Raw genomic sequence first — 16,382 nt, 5'->3', positions numbered from 1 at the left:
TCCCTTCTTTTTTAAAATTTTCATTGGAGTATAGTTGATTTACAATGTTGTGTTAGTAACCTTTCCCTTCTTTAAAATGGTAAACACTTTACTTATTTTGTACCTAAGAAAAAGGAAAACCAGATATAGCCTGTTCATATTTTGTTACCATTGAACTCCTTTTTAGCTACAGAAGATTACATTGGAAGGGCCTATCTTTAATGATTCAGAGAGTTTGTATTTTTCTATCCTATTGTTGTTTTTTTTGTTTTTTTCTTTTTTCCTTTTCCTTATAACTCCCTGTACGTAGCTACTCCCCTCCTTTCTCCCATTTGGCAAAAGGCTACCCATTTTATAAATGAAGTAGCAGCACAATTTTCTGGCAAGAATGTTGATCTAAGAATCAGGAAGCATTTCTTCTCATCCCATTTCTTCCTGCAATTAGCTGTTTTTTTGCACTTACTAGGCGTTAACTGATACTAATTAAACAAAACTGAATTACCATCACTATTGACCTCAGGTTTATCACATGTAAAATAAAATAAATAGTTTACATTAAATGTACGGCTATACATTTCCAAATCTGATATTTATTTCTGTTTATGTTAGCATGAGAAAAATGAATAGCTGTTTTTGGCTTCAGGAATGGTTACAGATCATGTTAGTTAGAGGACATTTATTTATTGTTAGTTGAGAATGACTTTACAAAGAACATTTTCTCCGGGAGTATTTTGGTTTGTACTCAATTATTTGTTTAATAAACATGTATTGAGTGCCTATAATATTCCAGAAACTGCCCTACACACAGCAGTAACAACATATCAAAATCCCTGCTCTCCAGGAGCTTAGAGTCTAGTGGGCAAATGCAGGCACTAAGCAATGATGAATATGAATCACATGTGGGATAGGTTAGATAGTGATAAGATCTAATAGGCAGGGGATGGGGGGGGCATTAGGGAAGGGGGAAAATGAAGTTGGAGGGTAGGGATAAAATTTTAAATGGAGCATTGAGGGAAAGCCTCACTGAGAAGATGATTTCTGAATAATGTTTTGAAGAAAATGAGTACCATCATAGGGTTTCTTCTAATATCACCGTGGTTCGTTGGTCAGCAAAACACCCTGATTACTTGGACTTTGCTAAGTGTGAGGTCACTAAAGAAATGTTTTAAGAAATGGACAATATTGTATATTCCCCTTTTCAGTTGGTGCATTGTATAGGAAGGATTATAGCCATTGAATTAAATGCTGCTTGTTTACTAATGAACTAAAATATGCAATAAGTATAATCTCTTGAGTCTCCTTTTTATAGCTTTTCTGTCGAGTGCTTTTTAACTTAATTTGGACATTTTTACATTTTATTTCAGTAGAACTTTTAAAGACTCAAAGTGTTGCAAAAGAGTTGAAGATATGTCCATTTGGCAGACAATATGATATGTATATGGCAGACAGATTTTACCCATAGTTCTTTATCTGTCAGATAATCTGTTACACAAATGTAATTATGCAAAGGGTAGCATAGCTGAGGACGAATTTGGATTAATAACATCTTATCAAAAATTTAAATATATATATAGCACAGTTTGAATATATTAAGTACCCATTGCTGAAGTATTAAATATGAGGGAGATATATATTTCTAAAATAGTGCTCTATACAAAAATTAGCTTTAAAATCTATTTAGTTTGTTTGGAATGTATTTTCTTTCTGTAATTCTACAGTGAAACAATTTGTACTTATGAATAGGAAATTCCAAAAGACTAATAAACAAATGAAACTGTGTTAGTAGGGCTACTTTGAGTAAGTAGCAAAGATAAGATATAGGAATTATTGTAATAGTGTTTTGTTTACCCTATATGTGTAAGCTCATTCTGTCTTTTCTATTTTTAACAATTCCTTAGAGCATGAAATGTAATTTTTTTCCACGTATTTAAATTTCCATCATTATAGGAGATGGTCTGTGTACCTGTTTTGGATAAGTGGCTGATGTCTAAAGTTGATAGTCTGTCAACTTAATTGTCTGTTGAAACGGAATAGCTACATCAGAGAAAGAATTGAATTATAGAAAAAAACAAAATTTTATTTAAAAAATTTTAATAGTTTTTTAAATTTAATAGTAAAATCTTAAAAGAGCAACATTGCAACAGTGGGGAAAACAGTCATTTCAACTATTGGCACTAGAGTAATCGGGCATCCACATTTAGAAAAATGAACCTCAATCCCTATCTCATACTACACACAAAAATTAATTCAAGAGGGACCATATTTTTCATTGTAAAAGCTAAAACTATGAAGTTTTTAGAGGAAGTCATAAGAGAATAGTTTGATACTTTTAGGGGTAGGCAAAAGTTTCTTAGGACACAAACAATTTTAACCAGAAAGTTTATTTTAGTGCTATTGGGGCTGGCCAAAAAGTTTGTTCGGGTTTTCTGTAAGATATTAATGGAAAAACCGAAACAAATTTTTGGCCAGCCCAAATAAAATTTCAAAGAAATTAAAAGTTTCTGCTCATCAAAAAACCTGTTAAGAAAATAAACATGTCATAGTTTGATAAAATATTTGCAAAATGTGAGACAATGGACTAATGTTCAAGGTAAATGAAGAACGACTTAAAAAAAAACAAAACAAAGGATGGGCAAGAAATATAGATACTTCACAGTTAACAAAAAAGCACATGGAAAAGTGCTTAATCTCTAGCAATTTTAATATGATAGTCCTTATTACAGTTTCTTATATTTATTGCACTGAGTTCATTGAGGTTCTTAGATCACTAGGTTTTTATCTCAGGTCAAGTTAAAGACTGACTAATTTTTCCATCCTGAGGAAAGAAGTAGAAACACAGTTGCAATGCACTGTTGGATTTTACAATAATTTTTTTGATAGCTTTTTCTGCAGAAGAAAGTGTTCAAAGAAAAGAGTGTTAGATCTTTAAAAGTTAGGATGGTTACATAAAATATTACTAGTACTACCTGGGTCAGCCACAAAAGGCTTTTCAATTATATGGTCAGACATATGCAGTAAATTTGATAATAGTTTTCTTTGCCTTTTAAAGTATTGATTCTGCTTGAGAATATTAAAGTTCTTGGCAGAAGTAGTAGATTTCAGTGTTAGCATTTTAATGGAAGACCACTCTCTCTTGTCACTTTACTTGAGAATTTGGAAGTATGGTGTTTGTACTTACTTAACTGGCTTGCAGAACAATAAAAATTTTTTTGTCTGTTATTAAAAAAAAGTTGAATTTGTCCCACAACTCATTGATACCCTGTTCATTTTTTTCTAGTTCTTTTTCCCCCTCTGTTTCATTTTGGATAGTTTTTATTGCTATGTCTTGAAGTTTACTACTTTTTTTTTTCTTTTTTTCAGTGTCTAATATGGTATTTAACTCATCCAGTGTATTTTTTATCTCTAGAGGTTCAATTTGGGTCATTTTTATTTTCTCCATGTCTCTCCTTAACATGTTTATACTGTACTTTCTTGAACATATAGAATATATTTATAACAGTTAACTCAGTGTCTGTGTCTACTAATGTCATCTTCTGTATCACTTTGAACCTTGTGCCTGTTGATTGATTTTTCTTCTCATTGTGGTTCATATTTTCTTGCTTGTTTGCATTCCTGAAAATCTTGGACTAGAAGCCAGGCACTGAAATTTGCCTTGTTGGGTACTGGATATTTTTGTATTTCTTTAAATATTTCTGAGCTTTGTTCTGGAATGTGGCTAAGTTACTTGGAAACCTAGGAGACAGTTTTGACTCTTTGAGGCTTGCTTTTAAAATGAGAGCAGCTTTTAATTTAGTGTTAATTTTTACCCGTTACTGAGGAAATACTCTTCTGAGTATTCCACCAATGCCCCATGTGTTGCAAAGTTTTCTCACTTTGGCTGGTGGGAACAGGAACTATCCCTACCCCTCTTTGAGTCCTAAGGATTTTTGTGCCTGTTCCTTTCTGGTGATTCTTCCCCCAACATTGCCTGATTTCCTCAAATGCATCTATTGATCAGAACTCAGCTGAAGATGTAAAGGAACTGCCAATCTCTAGAGCTCATTCTCTTTACAGCTCTCCTTTCTGATACTCTTCTATGATTTCTAGTTGCCTCACCGGGTTCTCACAACTCAGGGAGACAGCTGGGCTCAGTTTAAGGTTTTGTTTTGGTTTTTTTCCCCCCAGAGCTGTGGCTTGAACGCTTCAGTCAGTAAGCTGGAGCAGAATTCACCTCGTAATTTTTTTTTCCCTCAGGAATCACTGTCCTGTGCTCCCTGTTCAGTATCTGAAAACTGTTGTTTCATGTATTTTGTTCAGTTTTTTCTGTAAAATTAAAAAGTGCATCTGCTCTCTATTAACTTCACCTTGGCTGGAAGTGAAAGGCCCCAGCTTCTAAGTTTTAGTTTTTTACTGGGGACTTTTTCTACCCCACCAAGAGTCTGTTCAGAGACAGCCTTCCATTCATATATTATTTTAAAAGATGTGTCACTCAACATCACTTGTCATTAGGGAAATGCTAATTAAAAAACCACGAGATACCAGAATGTATCCACTGAAATGATTAAAATTTAAAACTCTGACACCACTAAATGGGCACAAGAATATGAAGCAACTGGAACTTTCATATTGATACTTTGTGGTGCAGCCACATTGGAAGTGATACAACCACTTTATAAAAAGTTCTGGTAGTGTTTTATAAAACTAAAAACACAGCTACCCAGCAGCCCAGCAATTCTACACTTAAGTGTTTATCCGAGAGAAATAAAAACACACTCACAAAAAAACTTGATAAGAAAATTCATAGCGGCTTTAATCATAATAGCCCCAACGAGAAACAGCCCAGGTATCCATCAATAGTAGAATAGATAAACACATTGGTATATTTGTACAATGCAATACTACTCAGCAGAGTAATGAGTAGTAATACATGCAAAGTGATTTCCTTACAAAGACTACTGTATGGAAAGGGGAAAAAAGCTAACTTGTCAGTGGAGAAACCAGATAAACATCACCTTAGCCTAGTGATCAAGGTTAGCATCAACAATAAGTTAGTAGTATGTATCCTTAATGTGTTGAGAATGGCATGTATACCTCTTGGCATTTCTCCCTAAAATCCCTAACATTAGTCTAATCATGAGAAGAACATCACAAAAATCCCAAATGAGGATTCTTCTGCAAAATACCTAACCATTATGTCTCAGAACTTTCAAGAATATCAAAACCAAGGGAATTCTGAGAAACTGTTAGAGCCAAGAGAAGACTAAAGAGACATAACGAATAAATGAAATGTGGTATCCTAGTTGGTATCCTGGAAAAGAAAAAGGACGTTAGGTAAAAACTAAGAAAATCTGAACAAAGTCTAGACTTTTAGGTAATAACAGTGTATGGTATTGATTCATTAATTGTGAGAAATGTACCATACTAATGTAAGATGTTAATAATAGGAGCAACTGGTTATAAGGTATGTAGAGCTCTCTGTACTATCTTTGAAATGTTTCTGTAAATCTAAAATTGCTCTAAAATTTAAATGTTTTAAAATACGTAAATATTAGACTCCAGTAATGCCAAGTGGGTAAGCACAGAGCTCGTAGTTGGGTTTCTGAATGTAATGGACGATGTAATCTGTTTTTCATGAAGCTAAGTTGATACAATTTAAAGGACTATTATTTATTTTAAGATTGTTTCTAGAGTTTGAGATGTTAAAATATCTTTTGCTTTGAAATGATACTGATAGCAGATTTGGTCTACTATTATACTACCACAATAAAAAGTTTATTAGTCCCTGAAATAAGAGTCTGAGAGCCATAGACTTTACCAGTTCAGTTCCTGAAAACTCTTACAGAAGTTTGCTCCTCCTCCTGAGTAGAGCAGCCAAAATACTATTGCTTTATGGTGTTTATCTTACATCTACCCCTACATATTTTTAAGAGTCTATATAGGTTTCTGATACTTTCTGGTGCTCTTGAGCAAAGGAAATAAAAGCAGAAGAACCAAATAAAAGCAAAGAGTTCCTGCAACCTCATCTGGCATTCGGCAGTGAAAGGAAATGCCAGGATCTTCCAAAGTTCAGAATCCAAGAAAAGAGCTCTTATCAACTCATCAGTGAGGTAGGAAATGAAGGCCCTAGAGAGTGTGGCATCTCGGGGCAATGGATTCAGAAGGTGAGTGCTAGAAAACTCTCCATAATGAAACCCAAAAAATGTTAATCATGGGTTTTTAGTCTGGATTTTAGGATGTAGTGAGCTAGGGTTTTTTTTCTTCTTAGATTACAAGAGTTGGAAGTTCCGCTGACTAATATTTTGAGGTTATCTGATAATAATTTAAACCTCCATCAACTACTACAACTGCTATTACCTTGTGTGGCAATAGCAAATTAAAAAAGCAAGGCAAGATTTCAGGTGTTCTCACTGATAGTCATACCTCTATAAACTAAGTGTATGTTTTAGTGATGTGTATCCTTCAGTCAGATGTGCATTAGTTTACCGAGCAAACATTTAGTGGTTACTGTTTGCCACTGTAATGTGTGATGTGCAGGTAAATGTGAACAAGACATTCTTTGCCTTGAAGTGGCTCCTAATCTAGTTGAGAGACATGATTGCCATATAGGATGGTAAGTGTTTTGTTAAGGATTAATGTAAGTTTGGTGAAAACTTCATGAAGGACAAAAGCTGCTTTGAAAGTTGGAGTTTGTGTGGCTAAATTGCTAAATATTAAGAAAATCAAGATGTTAAGAATTACCAATACTCTTAATGTTAAGAGCAATCAAGGCAGAAGCCTCAAACTTAGCAATTGGCATAATATTGAAAGGAAAAGATATATTCTAGAATCACAGATGGGGATAACAATATGAAATACTGTTTAAACTATTTTAGAAGTCTGGGAATATGAATTATCAATTTGCTTTGAGCAGAAATGCTTATGAATGAAGAGGAAAGAAGAGATGGTCTATCTCAGAATCCCTCTCCTAAAACTCCTTTTTTTCCCTAATTTATCAATTTTATTTATTTTATTTTTATTTATTTTTAAATTGAGGTAACATTGGTTTATAACATTATGTAAGTTTCATTTGTACAACATTTTATTTCAACTTCTGTATATACTACAGCATGCTCATCACTGAAAGTTTAGTTTCCATCTGTCACCATACAGTGGACCCCCTTTAACCATTTCACTCTCCCCTGACACCCTTTCCCTGCTGGTAATCACTACTCTGTTCTCTGTATCTGTGTTTATTTTTGGTTTTTTTTGGTTTGTTTATTTTTTATTATTAGTCCACATATGAGTGAATTAATACAGTGTTTGTCTTACTCTGTCTGACTTGTTTTACTTAGCACAATACCCTCAAGTTTCAGGCATGTTGTCATGAATGGCAAGATTTCATCTTTTCTTATGGCTGAGTAGTACCCCATATTTATATACCACATCTTCTTTATTCACCCATCAATGGGCACTTAGGCTTGTCCATATCTTGGCTGTTGTAAATAACACTGTGATGATCATAGGGGTGTATATATCTTTCAAATTAGTGTTTTTGTATTCTTTGGTTAAAAACCCAGAAGTGGAATAGCTGGATTATACGGTAGTTATATTCTTAATTTCTTGAGGAATCTCCATACTGTTTTCCATAGTAGCTGCACCAATTTACATTCCCACCAACAGTGTATGTTGGTTTCCTCTTCTCCACATCCTCTCCAACGCTTGTTGTTTCTTGCTTTTTTGATAATAGTCATCTAACTGGTGTGAGGTGATATCTCCTTGTGGTTTTGATTTTCATTTCTCTGATGATGATGAACATCTTTTCATGTATGTGTTTGGCCATTTGTATGTCTTCTCTGGAAAAATGTCTCTTCAGATCCTCTGGCCATGTTTTAATTGGGTGGTTTGTTTTTTGTTGTTGAGTTATATCAGTTCTGTATATATTTTGGATATTAAGCTCTTATCAGATACATGATTTGCAAGTATCTTCTCATTCAGTAAGTTGTTTTTCACTTTGTTCATGGTTTCCTTTGCTTTGCCGAACCTTTTTAATTTGATGTAGTCCCATATGTTTATTTTTGCTTTTGTTTCCCTTGCCTGAGGAGACATATACAAATAGATATTGCTGAGACTGATATCAAAGAGCATACTGCCTATGTTTTAGTCTAGTATTTTTATGGTTTCAGGTCTTAGACCATTTTGAGTTAATTTTAGTGTGTGGTGTAAGATAGTGGTGTAGTTTCATTCTTTTTTATGTGGCTGTCCAGTTTTTCCATTACCATTTATTGAAGAGACTATCCTTTCTCCATTGTATCTTCTTTGCTCTTTTGTCCTAAATTAATGGACTGTATATGTGTGGGTTTATTTCTGGCTCTCAATTTTGTTCCATTGATCTGTGTGTCCATCTTTCTGCCAATACCATGCTGTTTTGTTGAAATCAAGGAGTATGATACCTCCAGCTTTATGGTGTGGTCCCAGTGGTTAAGACTCCACACTTCCACTGCAGGGGGCGCAGGTTCCTTCCCAGGTCGGGGAAGTAAGATTCCCCCGCATGCTGTGCCGTGTAGCCAAAAAGAAAAAAAAAAAAAGAGTCCTGTGGTTCCATATAAATTTTAGGATTTTTGGTTCTATTTCCATGAGAAAAGTCAATAAATCTCTTTATCTTTGTAGTTGCTAATGAAAAAGCAGAAAACACTAAATGTATAGGGCATACATTTGTCCAGAGACAAAGATAATGGAGCCTAGGTTTGGGATTCAGATTAGGGACAGTAGGGAAAGGGATGACTTCTGTCCTGCAGAGGAGAGAGGGGCAATCTAACAGCAGAGTGTCTTTCTACATTCATTGCCAAGGCAAAGGTCATGTGATGGTCTGAAATGAAGACAATTATTTTCTAATAGACAAAATTCAAGTTGTAGCAGCTTGTTTTCCTGTATTTCTTCCAAAGTTAAACATTCTCTGCAAAATATGCAGTTGTTTAAGATGGTTGGCTCAAACTCAGACTTCCCCTTGTTACACTGTTCCTGAGGTTGGATGGTGTTGGAGTGTCTGGGACATCCATTAAAGGGGGAGCTGAATTACAGATACGTGTCCTTCAGGTTTAGTGGGGTATGTTTATGTGGCTTTCTGTCACTTCCATGTATAATTATTGCTGGCCATCAAAGTATAGGGCTGACTTCTAGAATATGCCTAACTCCCACTATGCTGACTCATCCAGCATCATGTCATGAGATGGGCCAGAGGTATGTCACCTAATAAAAATATTATGTTATTTTTCTGGATTTTTTGACATTTGTGTTATTTTCAAGGTTGTAATAATTGTGATTTGATGTGATTTTTCATTCCCAGTAACTTCACTTTTTAACCTAATTTTTTATACATAATTATGTATTTTTCTTAAAGAAAGTCCCCCAAATTGTTTATGCTTCAGGATCCACAAAACCTGAATCTACCCATGTTAAATTCATTTATGGGACTTCAGCTCATTCACTCTTCTGCTCTAGTAGTCAGTCAATCAAACAACAATAATTTGTCTCTCTGCCTGTTAAAGCACAGAAGTACAAGAAGGTAACATTTTTATTTCACATTTACACATGCAAATTTTTAAAAAGTAACTGCCTGGTTGAAGTAGTGTTTTCACCTACTTGAGTTTCAGTTATGTGTAGCCAATTATTCCAGAATGCTGCCTGAGTGCCATATAGTTCCTTCTTTGTTTAATACTGAGAGAGGATGAGAGGTGCAGGAATGGTCCTAGAGATGAGGGCACTTTGTCACCAAGGAGATTAACAGGTCAGAAGGTGGAGGCTGAGTACTTAGAAAGCCAAGCCAAGCCATATCTCTAGTTATCGTCAGCATGGTAGTTATAAATAGAAGCTGTGGACAAAGGAACCTTCCTCACTGGGCAGCTTTTAAAACTAGCTTCCCGGGACCCTAGAAGTTAGACTGGTTTTTAGGAAGCAGCCTCCAGAGACCACGTAGCATGAGGATAACCATTAAAATAATAATTCTGTAAACTTCTTGAGAGGTTTGGCAGCTTTCCTAGACTTGATTTTTCTCAGATGAGTGGCAAAATGGTTAAAATATTTGGCATGCGGAGGAAGCTTATTGTATGGGTGAAGGCTGAATGTAAGACTTTAGATTTAGTTGGGTGAGTTTTGAGGCCTATTTTGTAGGTAAGAATATGTAGGTGAAAGGACCTAGGGAAGGAAAGACACATTGATTCCAGTTCCAGCTATACAGCTTCATATGGCCCAGTTTCCTCTTCTGTATTATGAGGATAACAATACCTTCCATGCAGGGTTGTCACGAAAATAAAGTTGAAATAATCAGTGACTGACACATGATCTGAGGTACATGAATGACCTTGAGAAGGGAGAATGCTCAGCAAACTCCTTAAAATTTCATGCAAATGTTTCTGTGTGTGAACATTTTGAGGAGAAAGTAGTTCATAACTTTTGTCAAATTCTCAAAGAAATCTGTGGCTAAAAATAGGTTAAGAATCATTGAAGAAGGAGCTCATTTCTGTTTGAGAATGAGTTGCAAAGGGAAAAGTCTGAAATTCTCTAGAATAGTCATCAAAAAGAAAAGAGCTGGGACAGAAGAGAGTGAGGCTTATAGTGGAGAAAATAATCAAATTGACATTGATTAAAATAATTCTATATTTGTACTGAGTACTCAGCACTATTCTTAGTTTGTAAATATATTTGGTTCTATGATGAAAAGTATAAAATATTTTCTTCTTTTTTATGCCATGATAATATGGCTAATATATTTTCAATGCAAGTAATTTAAAAAAGCATTAGAGTAGGAGTTTAAAAATTAAGGACATAGTCCTTGCCCTACAACTGATAAATGATATGAATTTGAGAAAGTCATTTGCCTCAGTTTCCCCAAGTGTAAAATAGTATAGATAAACCACTCCCTAACAATAATGCTTAAAATTTGACTAATAAGTGAAAATATGTTGAATTCCTTTGAGGGCAGGAGCTATTTAAAATCAAGATGTTATAGCATATTTTTCTTTTAAAATTTAATCTACTCTTTACACATTATTGTTACATTATTGTTAAACAATAATCGTATCTCAAATTCATTTTAATCATTTATTGAAGAGCTTAAATTATTGGTTTCTACACTTTAAAGTCCTTTGGTATTGATGGTGAACATTGTAAATAATCAGTTTCACTGCATGTCTGGTGATTTTTACACAGCTATATCATACCAGTGATACCTGTTGCCAAAGTCCAAAATTTTCATGCCCCACAGTACACATTTCACCCATCACCCAGCTAATCCTGTACATCATTATATCCTTAGCATAAAGATCACCTTCTTAGGGGGGACCTTCCTTCAGTCTCTACAGTTGAACAGCTTCCTCTCTTGAACTTATAATTACTTGTTCAACTCTTGCTTTCCCTGCCAGACTATAAGCACTAAGTGGCGGGAACTGAGGGTTTTTTTCCTGCTCCTGTATTATTCCTAGGACTTAGCAAATAGCCTGATTTATAACAAACCCTTTAAAAAAGAAAGGTTATTGTTACTGTTAGTTATTTTGAGACTCTTAAATTTACATCACAGTTTTGAGTACAGAACAAAGGGCATGTTTTGTTTTGTTTTTTCTTAATTTGCTGAACTATTTCGTAGTAAATTGCTCACAAAATGCCCCTTCACTCACTAATACTTTAGTGTGTTTCTTTGCCAAAGACATTCTCCTATATAACAATACAACCATCAGAATCAGGAATTTGATATTGATATGTGACTTCTATCTAAACTTTAGACCACAGTCAGTTTTGCCCCTTGTCCCAATGATGTCCTGTATGTAATCCAGTGCAGAATCATCCACTGAGTTTAGTTGTCATCCCTTTAGTCTGAAATAGCTCCTTAATCTTTTCTTAGCTTTCATGGCCTTAACCATTTTGAAGATCATTCGCCAGTTAGGTTATATAAGGACCTTCAGTTTGGATTTGTCTGATGTTTCCTTATGAGTAAATTCAGGTTATTCAACTTCGGCAGGATTATGAGAAAAGTGGAGTCTTGCCTATCAGCTGACACATAGTTCCTGATGATTTTCTCTGTAATCCCTTAAGGTGATATCTGCCACTGTAAAGATGTTTTTATCCTTTTGTAATTAATAAGTATTTTGTGGAGAGGTACCTTGAAACATTATAAATATCCTGGTCCTCACCAAACTTATAATTCATTAATTATTTAAATCATATAGACTCATGTTTATTAAGTGAGCCACTCATTATCTGTTACATATTTTGATACTCATTGTCCCAGATGTTGCCAGTGAAATTTTCTTCAAGCTAGCTTCTCTGACCTTTGACACGTCCGCATCATTCTTTGAGCTCCCTTACACTCTGGCGCAGGAAGATATACCAGACTCATACTTTCCCTACTCTGGTATCAATCATTTCTCTAAGAAATCCTGGTTTATTTTGGTGGGGAATGGTATTTAGAAACCATGAGATGAGCATTTAGTTGTGTTTATTGCTGTTGGATTGTCGTCGTTCCCAAGCCCTCTCAGTGGACAATGGATAGAGCTATGGAATATAGGAGTATGAGTGCGCGCGCACACACACAGACACGAAAACGTATATACACAAATGCAATTATATTTATTTTCATTTATTTTTGATATATACTGACAATGGCAGAGCCCCGTCTTCCCAGCATGGATGTCTGTCTTGCTCAGCCCACCTAATGCTTCACATTCGAGAAGAGGAGGGGATCAAAGATTACTTTTTAAATGTCTGAATAAAAACTAACTTAAGATGTTATTAACTTTTGTCTCACATTTCTCCAATCTCTTGATGCGTTTTATCTTTTTCGAGACTAATCTGCATTTCTCTGGGTATGTGATAGGGAGAGTTCTGCTTCATTGGAAGAAGAATATAAAAGAGTCCATGCTTGATTTCTTTTATCCTAAGTTTTTGCATTTGTTTAGCTCAGTATTTTTGGCAGGAAATGCTTTATTGTAGGACTGTCCACACACTGCAAGATATTTGGTATCCCTGACTCCCCACTCACTATTGCCACTGAAGGTCCCCTGCTAAAAAAAAAAACTTGGGATAACTGAAGAGCAAAAAACAAAGAACTTCTATATGTTTCTAGCTGCCTCCTAGGAAGGCACCCTTCCCGTAGTTGAGAACCCCTGGAGCTCTTTGCAACTTGTATAGTAGCTGTTTCCCACTACATTCTTAGGTTCACACTAATTCACATGAAAACTCACTTACATGGAACAGTTTTACTACATCAGTCTGTTCTACTCAAGTGTGTTAGCCTTGTCAAATCAATGTTATTTTTTGATCAAAAAAAATTACATGCTTTTGGGTTGGTAAATGTCGGCTGTTGGTTTTTTGGGGGGTTCGGAGGCCCAAATCCAAACGCTGCTTTGAAAAGAGGTTTTCTTCTGTTGTTGAAATGTCTCTTAAATTAATTGAAATATGTCAAGTCATAAATACAAAGCTGTCTGAAGCAACTGGGTTATTAGTTTAAATTAAGGCCCCAATACTGTATGTATAATATGTGTTATTGGCTTGTTAGCTATATATTTTCATAGCAGTGGTAGATTACTTGGGTTTGGGCAAATCAACTTCTAGTTAAGAGCCAGAGCTATACTCAGTAGGCTTGTAAATAGAGAAGGTTTGAGGGCCCTCTTTCCTTGGTGGCCCAAGCCTGTCATACCTGCTGATGTGCTGAAGGCAGTACTCTTTCCCTGATTAGACAAGGAAGGGTCATGTTCTCTCAGGCTCCACAGGCTGTGGAAGAAGTTCATCGCCCTTTCTTACCACTGGTGTGAACACCAGCCGACGTGCAGTGGGAAGAGGCCAGACCCTTCAGCTAGAGATCTGTTTCTTTCCCACTGTGTCTTAGTTTGTTTGGGCTGCTATAACAGAATGCCATAGACTGGGTGGCCATATATAAACAACAGAAATTTATTTCTCATGGTTCTGGAGGCTGGTAGTCTGAGATCAGAATGCCCACATTGTGTTGCAAACAGCTGTCTTTGAGTTGTGTCCTAGCACACACTTGGGAGGAAATGGACAAGAGAGCTCTCTGGGATCTTTTTTATAAGGGCAGTAATCCCATTCATGAGGGTTCCACTCTCAGGACCTAATCACCACCTCCCGAAAGCCTCACCTCCTATCACATTGGGGGTTAGGATTTCTACATAAAATTGGGGAAGGACATAGTTAGTCCATTGCACACTGGGACTCAAAAGAATAAAAGTTGCTTGTGTTTTGCCCTTAATGAATTTGAGCTCTTGTTTAGATGAGAAAGAATCTGCTCCTAGTTCCACCAACTATATAAATAAAGGAAGGAAAAATAAGGTTCAACAAATGTTATGTTTGGAAAAAAAAAAAAAAGGTCATCTTAGACTTGAGAGTAAGCTCTGTATAAAAACTTGGTATGATTTTAAAAATTAGTAGGGTACATCTGCTCTGTTTTGGGTAGAACCCATGGCAGAGATATTTACTGCTTCTCAACTATGTAAGTGCTCTCCCATACTTCCCAGCTCTCTGGCAGTTAGGCAGGGCCATGTGACTCGTTCTGCCAACTAGGGTGAGCTAGAGTAGTGAGCAGAAGTGATGTGTCACTGCAACCTCATATTTGTAAGGATATGTTCATTTTAATACATGCTTTCAAGTGAACTAAATTTGAGTTGTGCTGAAACTGGACATAGAATGTTTCTAAGATAATTTCTAGCTGTCCCAGGAAATGGAAGACATTATTACACTAGTCTGGTGCAACACCTTCACTTAGAAAGTAATGTGTGGATTTACTTGGTTTGGTAGTGAACAAGTTTGAACCAGGGCTGATATAATCCATTATCTAGAAGGACGTAATCTGAATGGGATCAATTCAATAATTTAAAGACAAAAGCAAACTAGAAAATTGCATCAACATGAGTTTTAGTGTTCTTCAGTTGGTGGTTTAAGCCATAGGAAATTTATTTTAACTCAAGAAGAAACTCATACACTATAAAGTGCATAATCCATTTCCTTTGTCATCCCACCTCTTACTTTCCCTGACAAATGGAGCATGTTATTTCAAGGGCATTCCCCAAAACTTGCATCAACAGTCTTCTTTGTACCTGTGAATTGCCTCTTTCTGTTCATTTAGGATCCTGGACAGATATAATTCTCTCTCTGTCTCTCTTTCTCCCCCCTTAGGGATCTTACCTAAAATTGAATATTTCTTAATCTGAGAACTTCTTAGAATTTTGATTACTTGGTGCTGTTGAAAAATGGAGATTTTTTACATTGTGTCCTTATGACCATTTTTTTTTTCTTTTGGCACTTGGTGAACAACGAAAACAAGGAGAAAAAACATAGAACAATTTCACACCTAAAATTGAAGGAGTTGATTACTGTCATTTTGATGATGTGCCTTTCATAAGCTTGCAATGGTTAAGAAAGACTTTATGGTTTGGAGCATGAGCACTTTAAAGTGATTCAAAATTATTGAAGAGCTACAAATTTTATAAAGTGCTTCAATTTGTTGCTGACTGCAGCTGCAGTGGAACAATTCGGCAGAGCTTTTAGTACTATGCACAGCCTCCAAATGCTCTCATAATCTTCCCAGGTGTAGCTCCTTTACACTTGGGGGCTCTGAGTGTTCCCCCCAGAGATACTGCATTGCTAACAGCAGCAGAGCCTCTGTTCTGGAGACTTGCATGCCACAAAAGAAGAGCTCACACATGGGTGTCATTTTGGCAGTGCTGCAAACTCCAGAGCAGCCTTCTGTTGTTTTATGGCTTTGCCAGAATTATAAACTGTTGGTCTAAAAAACTACTGGAATACTAGTGTCTGAATGGGTGTAGGTATATGTGGAGTGGAAAATAAGCGGGATAAGAGTGGGCAAGGTGGCTGAGACACTGAAAGATGAGAAGATGACCTTTTTAGTCCCTTTGAGACGCATGGAGACTAATGTTTAAATAGTTGGTACTTTTGAGAGAGTCAGTAACTTTGTAATAGCAGGTTTTAATGATAATTTTCTGCTTTGCCATTAGCTTACACTATTTTGCTGGACTTTGATTTACATGCTTAGAGCAACAGTAAGCCCTGCTTATGTAAAATAGGAAAAATAGGCATAATCTTTGAAATTTAAAATGACCAGGTGCTTTAGATGTTGACTTGTAATGTGGGGTTCCGCTAAAGCACGTGTATAATTCTGCCTTTTAAAATGGATTTACACAGCTGAGGTGTCCTGAAAAGTACATGACTTCTCCATGTGATGGCTGTAAATGGGACAACATTTAATTTATTTAGAGCTAGAACTCAGCTAGTTCATTAAGGAGAAGGTAAGCTTAAATCAGGAAAAACTAAATGCAGAGAAGTCAGTTCCAAGGCATAACCAGTTCAGCAGTGGGATGGGGGGAGGGTGGCCTTTAGTAGCTGTCTAGTATGTGAGTAGTTGGTAACATTAAGAGTGCTTGAAA

Source organism: Lagenorhynchus albirostris, chromosome 3 (assembly GCF_949774975.1).
Source record: "Lagenorhynchus albirostris chromosome 3, mLagAlb1.1, whole genome shotgun sequence".
Taxonomy (NCBI): Eukaryota; Metazoa; Chordata; class Mammalia; order Artiodactyla; family Delphinidae; genus Lagenorhynchus; species Lagenorhynchus albirostris.
The sequence above is the reverse complement of the archived record's forward strand: the minus strand, read 5'-3'. Positions refer to the sequence as shown.